Genomic DNA, 18,905 nt, shown 5'->3' with positions numbered 1-18,905 from the left:
TACAGGCTTACTTTACTTTATTGCACTGTGTAGATATTGCATTTTTTACACATTGAAAGTTTGTAGCAACCTTGTATTGAACAAGGCCATTTTTTTTTTTTTTAACAGCATGTGCTCACTTCATGTTTCTGTTTCAGATTTTGGTGATTCTCACACTTCAGACATTTAAAATTATTATTTTCTCCGTAATTACAATCCGTAATCAATGATCTTTAGTGCTTCGATTGTAATCATTTTGGGGCACCAAAAACTATACACATATAAGAGGGAGAATTTTATTGACAAATGTTGTGTGTGTTGACTCCTGCTCATTGGCCTCCGTGCACCCCCCCCATCACCCGCCGCATCACCCCAGTCTGTCTTCTTCTCCTGGGGCCTCTTTATTTCTTGAGATAAAAAATACTGAAATTTGGCCAATTATTTAAACTATAATTGCATCTAAGTGTTCAAGTGAAAGGAAGAGTAGTATATCTTTCACTTTAAATCAAAGATTTTGCAGAAATTCATAAACTGGGCTTAGTTTTATGTAAAAAATGCCAAACCGTCCGGGTGCGGTGGCTCAAGCCTGTAATCCCAGCACTTTGGGAGGCCAAGATGGGTGGATCACGAGGTCGAGAGATCGAGACCATCTGGTCAAATGATGAAACCCCGTCTCTACTAAAAATACAAAAAAAAAAAAAAAAAAAAAAAAAAAAAATAGCTGGGCATGGGGCGTGTGCCTGTAATCCCAGCTACTCGGGAGGCTGAGGCAGGAAAATTGCCTGAACCCAGAAGGCGGAGGTTGCGGTGAGCCGAGATCGCGCCATTGCACTCCAGCCTGGGTAACAAGAGCGAAACTCCGTCTCAAAAAAAAAAAAAAAAAAAAAAAAAAAAATGCCAAACCACTGGTGAAAAAGAATAACATAAGAGGAAGCACACTTCATGATTTCAAAACTTTTTTTTTGCATAACTCTCTAAACAGTTCATGCCAAGGACTATCAGTGTTCCCTATACTATTAGGACAGTGCTTAGCATTTGGGGGTCTAGTCGTATTAAGCAGCCAATTCCAGAAATGCCAAAACCAATGAAAAAACTCCATCCTTAATATTCTGTACCTCTGGAACTATTCCTGGTACCAAAATCTGTATTAGTCAGGGTTCCCTAGAGGGACAGAACTTATATAGGGTCAGAACTTATATATCCTTAATAGGCTATAGATATATATATCCTTAGTAGGCTATATATATATATAGCCTATTAAGCATTAACTGACACAATGATACACAATCTCAAGGTCCCACAATAGGCTGTCTGCAAGCTTGGGAAGCAAGGAGAGCCCAGAGAAGTCTCAAAACTGAAGAAACTGGAGTCTGATATTTGAGGGCAGGAAAAATCCAGCACAGGAGACAGATGTAGGCTGGAAGCTAGGCCACTGTCGCCTTTTCACATTTTTCTGCCTGCTTTATATTTGCTGGCATCTGACTAGATTGCACCCTCCAGATCAAGGGTGGGTCTGCCTTCCTCAGCCCACTGACTCAGATGTTAATCTTTGGCAACACCCTCACAGACACACCCAAGACCAATACCTTGCATCCTTCAATCAAATCAAGTTGACATTCAATATTTACAGTCACAGGTCCTAAATGTAATCACATGTGACTTTATAACAGTTCAGCAGGGGAGATTTGAGAAATGGGAAATGTACCAAAGAGACCAAATATTGCTGTTTTGTGAGAAACAGATCATGAGTTTAAGAAATGCAGGCAGCCTACAGAAGGGCAAGGAAAACAACAGAAGGAAAAGAAACAGGTTCTACCCCCGAGCCTCCAGGAGGACACATCCCAGCTGACATCTTTACATTTTAGCCCAGCTGAAATGATTTTGGATTTCTGAACTCCAGACTAGAAGAGATTAATTTGCGATGGAGACTTACTACGGTGACCATAGGAAACGAATACATTGCAAAATAATATATTTGCATAAACCTCAAAATATGAATGGGTAAGAACCAGCCACCACAGTCTTAACCATGGGTAAGAAGCAGCTACCAGGTCTTAGGAATCTCTTGATATAAGAGTTTGCACTAAAGAGAATGAGGAAAGAAACATGTCATAATCTTTGGATCCAGGAAGCCCACATATTACGAACACATACTGCAGAAAATCTAAGAACATCATCAGGGATTAAACAAGAGTATCATAGGCTAAAATATACATTGAGTGTCCGGGAATTATAGGAAGTCTTCAGGAATTGAGCTGTCTCAGAATCTAAATAACTAATCTAAGCACCATTGGAGGATAAAACTATGCACTAAATAGAAACTGCTGAAAGTGAAATGCAAACGGAACAAAACAGGGACAATAAACCCAATGACAAAGCCAGATTCTGATAAAAGTAGGAAGATCTCAGAAAGTAAAAATTCATATCTTTATGACTTAGTGAAACTAAAAAATCAGGAACTGAAAAATTTACATAGTATTCAAGTAAATATGAACACTGGCTATTTAATAATATTAAGGATTTAAAAGCAATGCATATATGTTTTAAAGGAGATACGATATTGCCTTTAATATAAGATATGTTATTGAGACTCTGTGTTAAAATATCTGGTGCTAAAATGGGGACGGTAGGAAATGGTTGGGATGACACCTGGAGAAGTTTGGCAGTGGGTTGATAACACTTGGGTACGTGAAGTTTCATCATGCCATTTGTTTTTTTTTCCATATGACTACAGCATTTCAAATATAATATTTAAAAAGGAAGAAAAAAGGAAAAATCCTACCACACTAGTTGGCTTGTGACTGGCAGTTTGTCGAGTAGGTTATACACATTAATGATTATCTGTATCATATTTAGCTATCATTTCTTGTTGACTAATATTGCATTTATATAAGAACTTTAAAACATATTTTTATGTATTTATATAAGAACTTTAAAACATATTTTTTTGAAAAATATACATTTGTACTTGGAATATGTAATTAAATCAATGGAACTTTTTCTATTACAGATAAAAAAATATTTTCCATACTGTTATTACAATATCTACTTTATTTAAAAGCAATTTTAGTACTGAATAACCCATTTCTATATATCAGATGTCACTATTACAAACTAAAACAAAATTGCAATACTCAGGCAGAGAATTAATGACAAAAGGGGTATATTTCTCTACAGAAAAACAATTTTAATCAATTTAAAATCGTCAGATAAAAATAGAGAAATTTGTAGACATGATGTCAAAACAAGCAATCCAGACAGTTATTCAATTGTTTTTCCCTTTAGAAGACAAAACTCACATATGTATGGTAGGCTTTTAAAAAAATTTTAGATATTCTGTTATTATATAAGCATATCATATGAGAAAAAGTACTTTAAAACTGTGATCTCTGGCATAGGGTAGAGGAATTCTAAAGTCATGTGAGATAGATCTATTTGTGTATGTGCATTTCTTATGGAAATGAGATTTAGAAATTTTCTGCGTTGTATATGACACCAATAAATAGGAATATTTCCATTCTGTTATTTTGAATATATGCTAAAATAAGAATTGTTTGGCCTTTCTAAAATTAACTTTGCTTGACACTTAAGCTAGCTGTCTCTAAATTATTAAAGATTATAAATTATGGAAATCAGTATCTTACCTTAAAAAAAACCCAAAAAAAATTCTTTCATAATTAAATTGAAATAAAAGCAATATTTAAGAAAATGAAAAGACTGGGAGAATATCTGCAAAACACATCTATGATACAGGACTGATATACGTATTTATTCCCTCCAAAATATATTTATTCCACACTTGATCAAGTTGCACTATGCAAAATGAAGTGTTATCAAGTTTTCAATGCCCACATCAACATTTCTGTATTTTAACAACTAAGAAAATGATACATAAAAATATTACTCATACAGGGCAGGGTGCAGTGGCTCACGCCTGTAATACCAGCACTTTGGAAGGCAGAGGCGGGCGGATCACGAGGTCAAGAGATTGAGACCATCGGGCCAACACGGTGAAACCCCGTCTCTACTAAAAAAAAAAAAAAAAAAAAAATTAACCGGGCGTGGTGGCACGCGCCTGTGGTCCCAGCTACTCGGGAGGCTAAGGAGGAAGAATTGCTTGAACCCAGGAGGCAGAGCTTGCAGTGAGCCGAGATTGCGCCACTGCACTCTAGCCTGGTGATAGAGCAAGACTCCGTCTCACACACACAAAAATTACTCATACAAAGCCAATCCATAATTTCAATTATTATCTAGCCTGTGGTTTCTCTCATGCTTTGTGGAGTATGAGCACTTTGTAGATTGCTAGCCTTTGTACTACAGCGATAAATAAAATATATGTTAAATTTATACTTGAGATGAACGGTTATTACTACTTGTCAGTTAAAGTTTGATAAAAATGTAATTAAGACATGCAAGTCATGCATGATTTCATTTTCTGGCACTGAATATAATCATTCAGTGCTTTGGTTTTTACTTAATGCCTTTGTAGCAGTCTGTTTTCTGCTCTGTATTGTAAAATTCCAGAAGGCAGGGGCTGTGGCTGTTTATTTTGTGGGACATCATATGGGATATTCTGCGGACATGGATTTACGATTAAATTTTGCTGGTAAAAATATAATGTTTGGTAATGTAACAGGATCCTTGGGGTTTTGCTTCACAGCTGAAACCTACGTGGCTGGCGGCACCTTCTGCCTGAGCATTGCTCTCACCCACTGGGTTTGTTCCACACACTCGGCTGGCCCGACAGGCTGTCTTCGGCTCCCGCTGCTGGCCTGGATCCCATACCTGCTGAGGACGAGCCAGGCGCAGAGCGGCGAGGGGAGTGTGGGAGAGCAATCGCGGAGTCGCCTACCGTGCACAGCAAGGAACCAGGGCTGCTGCAGTGGGCCCGGCATCTCGAGGTGCCTGCACCGGCTCTTTGACACGCTGCTGCTGAACTGGAAAAAAATTCAGGTCACGTGAAAAGACCCTGGAGGTTGAAACATCCTTGGAGAGGTTTAGAGAGAGTGGTCAAAGGGACTGGTTATGTATTCAACAGCTCTTTTTTTTTTTGAGACAGAGTCTCGCTCTGTCGCTAGGCGCCAGGCTGGAGTGCAGTAGCGCCATCCGGCTCACTGCAACCTCCGCTTCCCGGGTTCAAGCAATTGTCCTGCCTCAGCCTCCGTAGTAGCTGGGACTACAGGCGCGCGCCACCGTGCCCAGCTAATTTTTCTATTTTTTTAGTAGAGACGGGGTTTCACCATGTTTGCCAGGATGGTCTCGATTTCTTGACCTCTCATCCGCCCGCCTCTGCCTCCCAAAGTGCTGGGATTACAGGCGTGAGTCACCGCGCCCGGCCACAACAGCTCTCCTAGAAGTTAACCCTTCAGGCCAGGCCAGTAACAACTGACTCAACGTGGACCAAAGAGTATCTGCTGAGCCAAACTGTTCTCACGTTCCTGAAATGCAAAATTGTGAAGAAAACAAGTTTGATTTCAAGTCATTAAGTTTCAAGGTAATTTCTTACAAAAGAATATACAATCAAATAACTTGCTATTTAAAGAAAACTCTAGAAGTTTATCACCTGACTATAAAAAAAGAATGCCAATTTTGCTAAGCTATTTGAATAATAAAATTATCATTATTTTAGTATTATATTTAAATAATATGTAATTTAATCTTATAAAAATAAAAACACGGTCCTCCGAAATCCATAAAGTGTCAACTCCTGGTACCTAGAATTGTAACTATATTTGGAGATAAGGCCTTTAAAGAGGTAATTAAGACTAAATGAGGTCATAAGGGTGAGCACTAATCTATGTGACTATTTAGAGATAAGGTCATCAAAGAAGTGATTAAATTACCCTGTGGACCTTAGAGTGGAGTCCTTAATCACAGTGCCCTCATAAGAAGATAGAGGCACAAGGAGTGCACACGCGCGCACGCGCGCACACACACACATACACACACGCATTTAAAGACAGAGGGAGAAGGCAGCCATCTGCAAGCCAGGGAGAGAAGCCTCAGGAAAAACAAAACTACCAGCACCGTGCATCGCTTTTGAATGTCCAGCCTCCAGAATTGTGAGAAACCGTACAAAAAGCATTGAAGAGATAATGTCATTAATTACTTGCAATAGCTCAAAAAGGCAGGATCATTGATATCTCATATGAACTGTATTTCAGCTATTTTATTGTTTGTTTCAGATGATGATGGACTTGTAGGACAAGTATAGGAATGTTTAATTCTATATACATTCCATGTAGTATATGCCATATTGGCTAAAAACTGCAGTATTTCATTGTAAAGAGGGCAAAGCTGTAACTCCTTCAGGGCCACTTTAGGATCTTTCTCTTAGATTCATCTCAATTATTTTAGAAAGTGGAAAGTAGATTACCGGAGGGCCTATACTAAATCTCACACTTCAATGGAATTTTGTCTTTTCTGTTCTCAAGCAGAAATAATGACTATTTAATATTGAGTGCTTTTTCCTTGTGCAATGCTTTTTTTTTTTTCTTTAGCAAACACTTTTTAAAACTAATGTGTATATAATTTTAGGCACTGAGCATGCATTTTATATATAGAGAGAGAATGGCTCCGGACTAAAGGAAAGAATGAGTAACACTTACTCTTTGCCTTAAGGTAGATACAATTCAGTAGTGAACACAGACCTGAAAAGTACACAGAACTATAATATAAAGAGTAATCCAGGTAAATCATACATGCTTTTAGCTGAAAAGAGATTTAAATCAATTCCAATAAAAGTTTTATAACCAAAGGGAATTGGCACTGCCATCTCTACACAAATGTTCACTGATTGATTGCTCTTGGCCTGGAGGAGCTTCTAGGCAATTAACTGGACTTATCAAAAATGTGTGCCTTCAGGGCCTACTTTCTCAGAAGTGGTTACCCTTTCTTACTCTTCTACAGGTTTTTATGTATTTATAAAATACTGGCGTTAGAAAAGAGATTAAGGAAATAGTCTTAATGTTGATTTCTCTTTTCTTCCTGCATAAGAATATTCTTTAATAGCCTTAATGAATATTTTAGATTATTCCTCCACTGCCCTAATATGAATGCCAAGTCAGGGAGTCTTTGGAATACAAAGGACAAAATGTTTTAAATCATTGCCATGGATCATTGTGACTTAGCTTTACCACAAAACCACAAGACATCTTTTCACAACATAGTCCTCAAGTTTCCCATCTGATATTATCCTAGTTCTCCTGTTAGCTGAACTTAGTTTCTACATCTAGAATTCCTCAATTTCATTGTGAAAACACCCACATATCTTGTACTCTGTACTTATGTCCACTTTTTCTTCCTTCCAGTTTCAGAAAACTCGATCTCTGCAAAGTATTGACCCACTGATTATCTCCTGTCATAAATTTCCAAATTTCTCAAGGTTTTCTTGCCGTAGCGTAAAGTCATGATCTAGTTTTTTTCATCTTAAAACAAATTTGCCTCCAACATGGGTCCTTCTTTAATGACCAGCCTATCTAATTTTATTTAAGCATTGCTCTAATTGTTTTCTTTCTGGGTTTTGGGGTGCAGGGGAGGTTTAGCTTGCCCTCTCCAGTGGACTCCAGGCTCTTGATCTCTCATTCACCCAAGAATGGGAGAGGGGACCACGCCGGGTGTGGTGTGCTCATAAGTAAATATCTGACTCCAAAAACTTTTTGCCGAAAGTGATTTATTTAGGCAGAGAAAGAGAAAAAGGAGAGAGAAAAAGATGAGAAAGAGAAACCTTCCACAAAGCTAGTGGAAGGGTACCCAAGTATGGGATGCAAGGGGGTGTTCAAGAAGAAGACTTTTAACCTGGGAGGAATTCCCACCTTCTCTAAGCCCCGGGCCTATGAAAGGAGTTCCTTTAAACTTCCTCTGGAGTGATTGACCTTTGATCCTTCCCTGTGCGTGCCAAAGTTAAACAAACACCCTTAAGTCTCCTGGATGGAGACTTGGGAGAAGGCAGGTAGGGCATGTCACTGCGAAGTTCCTGCTCTGGAAACTACGCCCCCTTGTGGACCCGGGAAGAGAATACATTCCCTCAGTTTGTACTGCCTTCTGTTTTTCACTCCAAACTTACTTCTCAACCTACTTCAATCCAGTTACCACTGAAATGACTCTGACCACTAGTGATTTCCTAATTACTGAAATGGTTTGGCTCACTTAGTTATCAAGCTACTTGATCTATAAAGCATTTGTCACTGTTAATAATCTACTTTGAAAAACTTACTATTTTTTTCTTTGTCGCTTTTCCTACCGTATCTCCTGTATTTCACCCCTCTCTGACTGTATCTTCTATCTTTTTGGTAGCCACTATTCTTCTGTATACATACTTGGAACACAATGTAGAACAAAAGCAACGAGTGATTTCTCTTGTAAGATGTAATGGAATGCAAAAGCTGCACATAGACTTGTCTCCCAGTACAGGATAAAGTCACAAATCTTTAGCACAGCATACGAAATTTGGCCTTACCTTTCCCATAGCTTACATCTTCTCATACTTCAAATAATAACACTGTAAGTTCAACTGTTATTAAAATCCTCAATTAATATTCATTTCTTGAAGTTTAACATTTATTTTCTTTACATTAATTTAGATTCTTTATCCATTTTTTAAAAATCTTGGTCCAGTATATTTACATTCTACTTACCTACTAACCACTGCATCTTCCATGGAAAAATCTGATACCCTGTTGATCTGACAAGTTACACATTCTGTCTTATGCATATGAATCACTCCTTAACTGTTGGAAAATCTAATATCCTAAAAATTGACCCCAGATATCCTATATACAATGATTGGAGGCTGTTATATAGAGTAAATCATCATCATTTTATTCTCCATGATATAAAATCCAGTTCTGTGGTACAATTGTTTTTCTTTTCTTTTTTTTCTTTCCTTCTTTTCCTATGTCTTGGCGCTTGAGGATAGAACCAGAGGATGGGAAGCCACCGGCACCGAAGACTGATGAGGAGGGGCAGAGCCCTTTCCCTCTTCCTCTGTACATTACAGGGAGCAGGACCACAAGCTTGGTCCCTGCCAAGAAAAGGAGGGTTGGTACAATTTTTAACAGCCTGTAATCATTGTATACTTCTTTTTTAGTTTGTTAAACAATTCTCGTAAAAAAAAATTCGAGCAGATAGTACAGTTTTTTCACACTTCTCCCTCAAACATGCATGTGTGCACACATACACACGTTTCTGCTATTACTATCTTCAGATAATGACACAATACTGATGCATTATTGGCAATAAAAATTCATAGTTTACATTGAAGTTCACAGTCTTGTGAAATAGTTCTATGGTTTTAACATGTGAATAATGTTATATATCCATAATTTTAGTATTATACAAATAGTTTCACCACCCGGATATCCTCTGTGCTTTATTCAGTCTTGCTTCCCCCACTCTTTTCAGACCTCTGAAATCCACTAATATTTTCTTAATTGACATAATTTTGTCTTTTCCATGATGTCACACACTTAATACAGTATGTAGCCTTTTCAAACTGGCTTCTTTCACTAGCAATATGAATTTATGTTTTCTTCATATTTTGGGGGGTTGATAGCTCTTTTGTTTTTTTTATTGCTCAATAATATTTCATTGTCTGACTGTAGCACAATGTGTTTATCCATTCACTCATTGAAAGTTATATTTGTTGTTTCTAATTTTTTGCCATTACAGATAAGTCTGCTATAAATATTAAAGTGAACATTTTCTTGTGGACTTATGTTTTAATATCAGTTGAGTAAATGCCAGGCAGATTGATTGCTGTATTGCATGGTAAGACTATGTTTATTTTTAAAGACATTTCTTACCAAATATTCCAAATTGTCTACACCATTTTACATTCCCACTAGAAAGGAATTAGAGCTCCTGTTGATCTGCCTATTTCTCTACAATTGCATTGTCAGTTTTTTTCTTACTTTAATTTTAGATTTCTTAGAGATGTTTAGTAACATCTGATTTGTGCTTCAGCTTGTAATTTCCTAGTAACACATATCGTTGAACTTTTGAAAATATATACTCATTTGTCATATGAATGTCTTCTTTGGTAAAGAGTTTGTTCAGATATTTTTCCCATTTTTTTATTGGGTTGTTTGTGTTTTATGGTTACATTTCAAGAAAATTTTGTATATTTAAAAGTATTTTTCAGTATGTGTGTCACAAACATTTCCTCTATGTTTGTAGCTCATATCTACATTCTCTTAACAGTGTCTTTAACAGAGCAGAAATGTTTAATTTTAATAATTTTAATAAAAGTTCAACTGATCATTTTTATCTTTTATGGATGATGCCTATAGCATTGTATCTAAAACGTAATAAACAGAAATCTGAGATTTTCTACTATGTAATCTTTTGTAAATCTATATCAAGTTTGCATTTTTACATTTAGACCTGTGATTTGCTTTCAGTTAAGTTTTGTGAAAGTTCTGTGATCTGAGTCTAAATAATTTTTTTTCTTTTTCTTTTTGCACAGGGATGCTTGTTCCAGCACTTTATTCAAATAACTATCCTTTCTTCATTGACTTGCCTTTGCTCCTTTACCAAAGATCAGTTGACTGTATTTGCATGCATCCATTTTCCTTTATTCTCTTCTATTAGTCTACTTTTCTACTATTTTGCTAAGATTCTGCAGTCTTGGTTATTATATGTTTATACTGCAACAATATATTAAGTCTTTAAGTTGAATAGTTTTGGTCTTTGGACTTCTTTGTTATTGTATTGGTTCTTTTGGATCTTTTCTCTTTCTATGAAAACTTTAGAATCAGTTTATCAATGTTTACAAAGTAACTTGCAAAGATTTTAAATAAGATTACAATGAATATACAGATCAAATTAGGAGAAACTTGACATTTCAACAATATTGAGTCTGCCTATACATGAGCATGACATGTTTCTCCATTTATTTATTTTATCATTTATTTATTCAGCTTTTCATTTCTCATATAGATCATATATATATATATAGATCATATATATGTATATATAGATCATATATATGTATATGTATATCTTATTAGAATTAACTACATATTTCACTCTTTTTTGGTGATAAATTACCATGTGTTTTAACTTTGATATCTGTATTAGTCCATTCTCATGCTGCTGATAAAGACATATCCAAGACTGGGTAATTTATAAGGAAAAAGAGATGTAATGGACTCACAGTTCCATGTGGCTGTGGTGGCGTCACAATCATGGTGGAAGGCAAAAGGAATGTCTGACATGGCAGCAGGCAAAGGGAAAATGAGAGCCAAGGGAAAGTGGAAACCCCTAATAAAAACATCGGATCTTGTGATACTTACTATCATAACTGTATGGGAGAAACTGCCCCATGAGTCAACTGTCTCCTACTGGGTCTCTCCACAACATGTGGGAATTATGGGAGCTACAGTTAAAGATGAAATTTGAGATTTGGGTGGGGATACAGCCAAACCGTATCAATATCTAATCTTCAATTCTTATATATCAGAAAACAACTTTATTTTTTATATCAACCTTGTGTTCTGGAATCCTGCTATAAACTCTCATTAGTGCCACATTTGTCATTGCTTTTGTTTGTGATTTATTGGGATTTCTACATAGGTAAACATATCATCTATGAACACTGGCAGCTTTATACTTTTTTATTTCCCAATATGTATAACTTTTATTTTCTTTATTTGTCTCATCACATTAGCTAGAATTTCCAGAAGGCCGTTGAATGGAGTGGTTAGAGAGAACATACTTTTTGCTCCCATTCTCAAGGGAAGGGCACCTAGTTTCTAACCATTAAGTATGACCATAGCAGTAGTTAGTTTTGTTTTGTTTTTGTAGATGTTTATAATCAAGTATTAGAAGTTCTCTTTATTCCTAATTGGCTGAGGATTTCTTTTCTTATAAATGGGCTTCGGGTTTGTTAATTGCTGTTTCTGTGTTGATATTATTATATTTTTTTCTTATTTAGCTTGCTGATATGATCGATAACATTAATTGATTTATGACTGATACAATAGCTTTGCACAGGTGGAGTATATCCTGCTTGGTTGTAGTGTATGATCATTTTTGTACATTGCTGGATTCTATTTGCAAATATTTTTAAGAATTGTTGCATCTATGTTAATGAGAAATGTTGGTTTATAATTTTTTATTTCTGTAAAGTCTTTGATTTGGGCATTGGGTGGGCTGATGAGATCTTCATAGAGTGAGTGACAGTATGTTTCCTTTCTTTTTATTTTCTGATAAAGTGTGAAGATAACTGGGATGATTCATTTTACTTTATTTTAGAGATGAGGTTTTGCTATGTTGCCCAGCCTTGTCTTGAACTCCTGAGTTCAAGGGATCCTCCTGCCCTGGCCTTCTGAAGTGCTGGAATTACAGGTATGAGCCACCATACCAGGCAGAATTATTTATTTTTAAATGCTTGTTCGAATTCACAAGTAAAATTATTCGGGTCTGGAGCTCTATTTTGTACAAGTTTACTATTAATTGATTTGATTTAATGAATAGATACATTCTTATTCAGATTAACTATCATTCTGTGTATTTATCCTTTGTAAGATTATGTATCTTTGTATGAGTTTTGGTACTTTGTGTCTTGCAAAATATCAGTCTCTTTTAGTTATCAAGTGTAAGGGCATAAAATTGTTCATAATATTCTTCATTGTGCTTTTTATGTCATTGCATTAAAATGCTGATTGCTTTTTAAATTGTGATATTAGTAATTTGTGCTTTTTTTTTTCACTTGGTTAGCAAAGATATGTCAAAATTTTTTCTCTTTTCTAATAATCAGCTTTTTGTTTCATTGACTTCACCTATGGATCTCTTTTCAAATTCATTGATTACTACTGCAATATTTATTTATTTTCTTCTGCTGGTTGTAGACTTATATTCCTATTCTTTCTCTTGTTAATTTAGAAGCTTAGATTATTTATTTTAGATCTTTTATTTCATACACGCATTTAATGCTATAAATTTTCTTCTCAGTATTGGTTTAACTGCATCCCACAACTTTTGACAAGTTGCATTTTTATCTTCATTTAGTTCAGATTTTTGTTTTGTTTTTTAAATAGTTTCATCTTTTATTTTAGATTCAAGGGGTACATATGCAAATATGTTACATGGGTATATTGCATAATGCTAAGGTTTGGGGTACAGATAACATCACCCAGGTAGTGACTATAACACTCAAAATGTAGTTTTACCACCCAGTGGTCTCCTCTTTACTTATCTCCACTGGTAGTCTTCAGTGTCTGTTATTATGTCTAAGCATACTCAGACTTCAGCTCCCACATATAAGTAAGGACATGAGATATTTGGTAATCTGTGGTGTGTTAATTCACTTAGAATAATGGCCTTCAGCTGCATCCTTATTTCTGCAAAGAGTATTATGTTTGTTCTTTTTTAATGGCTAAATAGTATTCCATTGTCTATATTTACCACACCAATCAATGTTTAATAGGCACCCATGTTAATTACATATTATGTTATGTTATTTTAAAGAGCACTGCAATGAACATAAGAGAGAATGTGTCTTTTCCATAGAAAGAATTATATTTCTCTGGGAACGGAATTGTTGGGTCAAATGATAGCCCTTTTTAAAATTCTTTTGAGAACGCTCCAAACTGCCTTCCACAGGGGATTGAACTAATTCACATTTCCAATGGTGTATATGCATTCCTTTTACTCTGCAACCTTGCCAGCAGATTAGTTTTCATCTTTTAAAAAATATTTTTGTCTGTTATTTTTTGACTTTTTAACAATAGCCATTCTGACTGGTGTTAGATGACATCTCATTGTGGTTTTGATTTGCATTTCTCTGATGATTAGTTATGCTGAACTGCTGAACATTTTTTCATATATTTGGTGAGGACTTTTTTGGTTAGCAATTTGTATGTCTTCCTTATGGAAGTTTCTGTTGATGTCATTTATTCATTTTTTAATTTGGTTGTTTCTTGCATGCTGAAATAAGTTTCTTAGATTCTGAGTATTAGACCCTTCTTTAATTCATAGTTTGTGAATATGTTCTCCAAATCTGTAGGTTGTCTGTTTACTCTTTTGATGGCTTCTTTTACTGTGCAGAAGCTTCTCAATTTTTGGTTTTGCTGTAATTGCTTTTGAAGACTTATCCAAAAATTATTTGCTGAGGCCAATGTTATGAAGGATGCTGCCTAAGTTTTCTTATAGGATTTTTTATAGTTTGATGTCTTATATTTAAACCTTAAATTCTTATTGAGTTAATTTTTGTATATAGTGAAAGCTAGGGTCCGGTTTCATTCTTCTACATATGGCTAGCCAACTATTCCTAGGGAGCCATTTGAGTAGGGAGTTCTTTTCCCATTGCTTTATTTTGTCAGTTTTGTTGAAGATCAGAGAGTTATATGTGTGTGTTAGTCTGTTTTCACATTGCTATAATTGATTCACAGTTCTGCAGGATGTACAGAAAGTAAGGATGGGGAAGCCTTAGGAAACTTACAATCATGGCAGACGATGGACAGGGAGGAGACACGTCTTACATGGCTGGAACTGGAGAGAGACGTAATTGCTTGGGATAGGCCTTTCAGTACTTAGTTGAGTATCAGTTGTGAGAGTAGGCATCCTTATCTTGTTTCAGTTCTCAAGCGGAATGGTTTCAGAATTTGCCCATTCAGTGTGATGTTGGCTGTGGGTTTGTCATAGATGGCCTTTATTATTTTTATGTATATTCTTCTGATACCTAGTCTGTTGAAGGTTTTTATCATGAAGGGATAGTGGATTTATTAAAACATTTTTCTTTGTCTATTGAGTTGTTCATATTGTTTTTGCTTTAAACTCTGTGTATGGAGGAAATCATATTTAGTGATTTACATATATTGAACCAGCCTTGTATCCTAGGATTAAAACCTACTTACTTGATCATGGTGTACTAACTTTCTGATGTGCTGCTACAGTCAGTGTGATATTCACCGATGAGTTTTATGTCTATATTTATCAGGATTATTTGCCTAGTTTCATTTTTTCCTTATGTTTCTGCCAGATTTTGATATCAGGCTGACACTGGTTTCATAGAATGAGTTAGAGAGCAGTCCCTCCTTCCTGAATTTGTGAAATAGTTTCAATAAGATTAGTACTCATTGTTTGTATGTTGATAGAATTCATCTGGCTCGGGGATTTTTGTGGTTGGTAGGTTTTTTTTAATTCCCAATTCAATTTTGTAACTTTTTAGTTTATCCAGGTTTGTACTTTCTTCTTGATTTAATCCTGAGAGGATGTTTGTGTCCAAGAATTTATATATTTCTTCTAGATTTTCTAACTTCTTTGCATAGAGTTTTTCATAATAATCTCTTAGGATTCTTTGTATTTGGTGGATGATTATAATGTCATCTTTGTCTTTTCTAATTGTACTTACTTGGATCTTTTTATTTTTCTTTGTTAGCTAGAGGTTTATCAATCTTGTTTAATCTTTTGAACACCCACCTCTTGGTTTTGTTGATCTTTTTTATGGATTTTTTACATCACAGTTTTCTTCAGTTCTCATCTAATTTTAGTTATTTCTTTCCTTCTGCTAGCTTTGGGGTGGAGTTGTTTTTTTTTTCTAGTTCTTCTAGGTGCAGTGTTAGACTGTTCATTTGACATCTTTCTAACTTTCTCATGAAGGCAATTAGCACTATAAACTTTTAATAGCTTTAGCTGTATCTGAAACATTTTGGTAAGCTATGTTTCTATTTTTATTAATTTCTAAGAATTTTTTGATCCTGCCCTCATTTCATAGTTCATCCCAGAGTTATTTAGGGCAGGTTTAAAAATTTTCATAAATTTGTATATTTTAAAGAGATCTTCTTGATACTGACTTTATTTTTAAGGCAGTGTGGTCCAAGAAGATGCTGGGCATGATTTTTTTTTTTTTTTTAAATTTACTGAGACTTACTTTTATGACTAAACATGATAGCAGAATATGTACCATGGGAATATGAGAAGAAAGTGTATTTTGTGGTTCCCAGGTATAGTATTCTGTATATGTCTATTAGGTCCAATTGGTTGAATGTCAAGTTTAGTCCATAATTTCTTTGTTAGTTTTCACCATTGATAATCTGTCTAATACTGTCTGGAAGGTGTTAAGTCTCCCACTATTATTGTGAAGCTATATCTCTTTATAGGTTAATAGGGACTTATTTTATGAATCTGGATGTTTCAATATTGAGTTCATATATATTTAGGATAATTAAGTATTCTTTTGTAATTGAACCCTTTATTATTAGTAATCAGTTTCTTAATTGTTGTTGGTTTAAATTCTGTTGTATCTGATGTAAAAATAGTGGCTCCTGTCCTTTTTTATTTTCATTTACATTTACATTTTTCTCTATTTTATTTTGAGGCTGTGTGTGTTGTTATGTGTACACTGGGTCTCTTAAAGACAGTGGACAGATGGCTTTTGTATTTTTATCCATCATGACATTCTATGCCTTTTGAGTGGGGTGTTTAGCCCGTTTATGTTCAAGTTTAGTATTGGTATGTGTGATTTTGATTCTGTCATTTTGCTGTTAACCTTGTTGTTATGTAGACTTGCTTGCATATAATGCCTGTCTGCAAATAGTCTCCCACTATTATTGCAAAGTTAAATCTCTTTGTAGGTCAAGGAGGACAAATTTTATGAATCTGGTTGTTCTAATCTTGGGTGTATATATATTTCAATTCTAAGTGAGGTGTTCAGCCCATTTGCCTTCAAGATTAGTATTGGTTGTTGATTTTGGTTTCATCGTTGTGTCATTACCAGGTTGTTATGTAGACCTGCTTGCTTATAGTGCCTGTCTTCTACATGCCTAACAGTGTTTTTGTGGTAGCAGGTGTCATTTTTTTTTAGTTTTATGTTTAGTACTCCTTTAAGGACCTCTTGTAAGACTGACCTAGTTGTAACAAATTCCATCAGAATTTGCTTCTTTGAGAAAAAAATATTATTTCTTTTTCACTTATGAAGCTTAGATTAATGGGATATCAAAATCTTTGTTGAAATTTTTTTTTATTTAATGATTCAGAAAATAGGACTCCAATCTCTTCTGGCTTGTAAGATTTCTGCTGAGAGGTCCATTGCTAGCCTGATCATGTTTCTTTTGTACATTATTTGACATTTCTTTCTAGTTGTCTTTAAGATTTGTTTTTAGCATTGAATTTGGCGCATCTGATGACTATGTTTTTCAGGAATGGTTTTCTTGTATAAAGTCTTGCCAGAGTTCTCTCTATTTCTTTGAATTTGCATGTCAGCCTCTCTAATGACATTAGAAAAATTTTTATGGAATATATCCTAAAATATCTCCTAAACTGTCTCCTGAATCTTGATGATCTTCCTTGACATCCAGATTCTGCATTCTGTATCTGTCATTTCATTAATTTCACTCTGATGAAGAACCATTGTTGAGGAGCTAGTGGGCTTGTTTATAGGCATGGGGACACTCTGGTTCTTTGGATTCCCAGTTTTTGCACTGATTGTTTTCTCATCTGAGAGGGCTTATCTTTAAAGATGGTGTAAATAAAATATAGTCAATTGGCTTCATTGTTAGATGATTTCCTCTGGCCAAGGCTATGTGCAAGATCTTTATTTTTGACTAATCTGTTGCCCGTGGTTTCCTAGGGATATATATTAATTTGGATTTCAATACAGTAGATGGTTCTTAAGAGTAGTGGCTGGCATTGTCTCTTACTAAGCCACACACCTGTTTTTGTATTTCCACATGTTCACAACCATGCTCCTTGCCCTAGGAGCCATTCAGGACCAGGAAATATTCCTAGCATTTGGCGTATCTGTGCAGGGCTTCCAGCTTCCTCTCTCTTCAGCCTCAGTCACTGTGCTGCCTCACTATTGAGACTTGGTGTTTTATCTCCAGAGATATGCTTAAAGTATGCTGGTTTACTCAGTATTTTGTTATTGTTCAGTGGAAGCAGCATTTCCTGGCTGCATCTAGTTAGTTATCTTTGCCCCAATTTTTCAATACTCATTTTTAAAAGTTCAAAGGAGGTAAGACATTTCCTGGATTCCGGGGTAACCCGCATCCTTCCTACAGAAATCCCAGTATACCTGTAGCACACAGGATGACAGAGAATGTGACAGAGCTATGTCAGAACTCCTAAAGCTGGTGAGACAGAGTAGTAGAGATGGACCAAAATATTGTTTTTAATTTTTCACGAGACTTCTATGATCCATGTGTTACTTAGAAGTGTGTTGTTTAATCCAATATTGTGAGGTTCTCCTGCTATCTTCCTATGATTGAGTTCTGGTTTAATTGCATTGTGGTTTGTTAGTAGATTCACTGTTCTCTGGTTACTATTTTAACCCACTTCATCTCATCTTGAATTGCACTTTTACTACTTGCCCAAGTCCAGGAAGACAGAAATTTTACAACATGAGTTTATTATTTACACATAGAGAATAAGAGACAACAGAAGTCTAGCATTCAGGAGAAGCCATTCCCTCAAGTTTCAGGAAAGCTGTTCAGGGCAGGTGGAATTGTGTCTGCATATGCTTCATCTGCACTACAGCTGAAGGAACCTGGAATGCTGTGTATCCTGGGTTGTATAACCTGGTGGGCACTGGACACCCTGGGCTAAAACACTGAAGAATATGTTGTTTCTACAAGGGACAGGAACAGAGCTTGGCCTATTCTGGCTAGTTCTTTCTTATCTCGGGATATTGCATTGTTAGCATTATTCCTCAGTTATTCTTGAGAACTGCAAGTAATGGTAGGAAAAGATAGAAATATGTCAGTATCAGACCTCCTAGAAAATTGTCCCGAATTGTCTGTGACGATACTTTGTATAATTTTTATTATTTAAATTTGTCTGAATGTGTTACATGGCCTAGAATTTGGTCTATCTTAGTGAATGTCTTATGTTGCAAAGAATGTGTTCTACTATTTTGGATAAAGTATTTTATAAATGTCAATTAGATTCAGTTAACTGCTTCTGCTGTTCAGTTTACCTATTTTCAT

At 35.5% G+C, this 18,905-nt stretch overlaps 1 non-coding gene across 1 annotated transcript; it reads right to left on the bottom strand.

Moving 5' to 3' along the window:
• Positions 1-8,872: 8,872 nt before the first annotated feature.
• LOC118151934 (small nucleolar RNA SNORA57) lies at positions 8,873-9,018 on the bottom strand. The gene has a single exon (XR_004740326.1). It is a non-coding gene; the product is annotated as a small nucleolar RNA SNORA57 (small nucleolar RNA).
• Between the last annotated feature and the right edge of the window lie 9,887 nt (positions 9,019-18,905).

This window comes from Callithrix jacchus, chromosome 2 (assembly GCF_049354715.1).
Source record: "Callithrix jacchus isolate 240 chromosome 2, calJac240_pri, whole genome shotgun sequence".
Classification (NCBI taxonomy): domain Eukaryota; kingdom Metazoa; phylum Chordata; class Mammalia; order Primates; family Cebidae; genus Callithrix; species Callithrix jacchus.
Note: the sequence above shows the minus strand (reverse complement) of the source record. Positions and strands in the feature narration are given on the sequence as shown.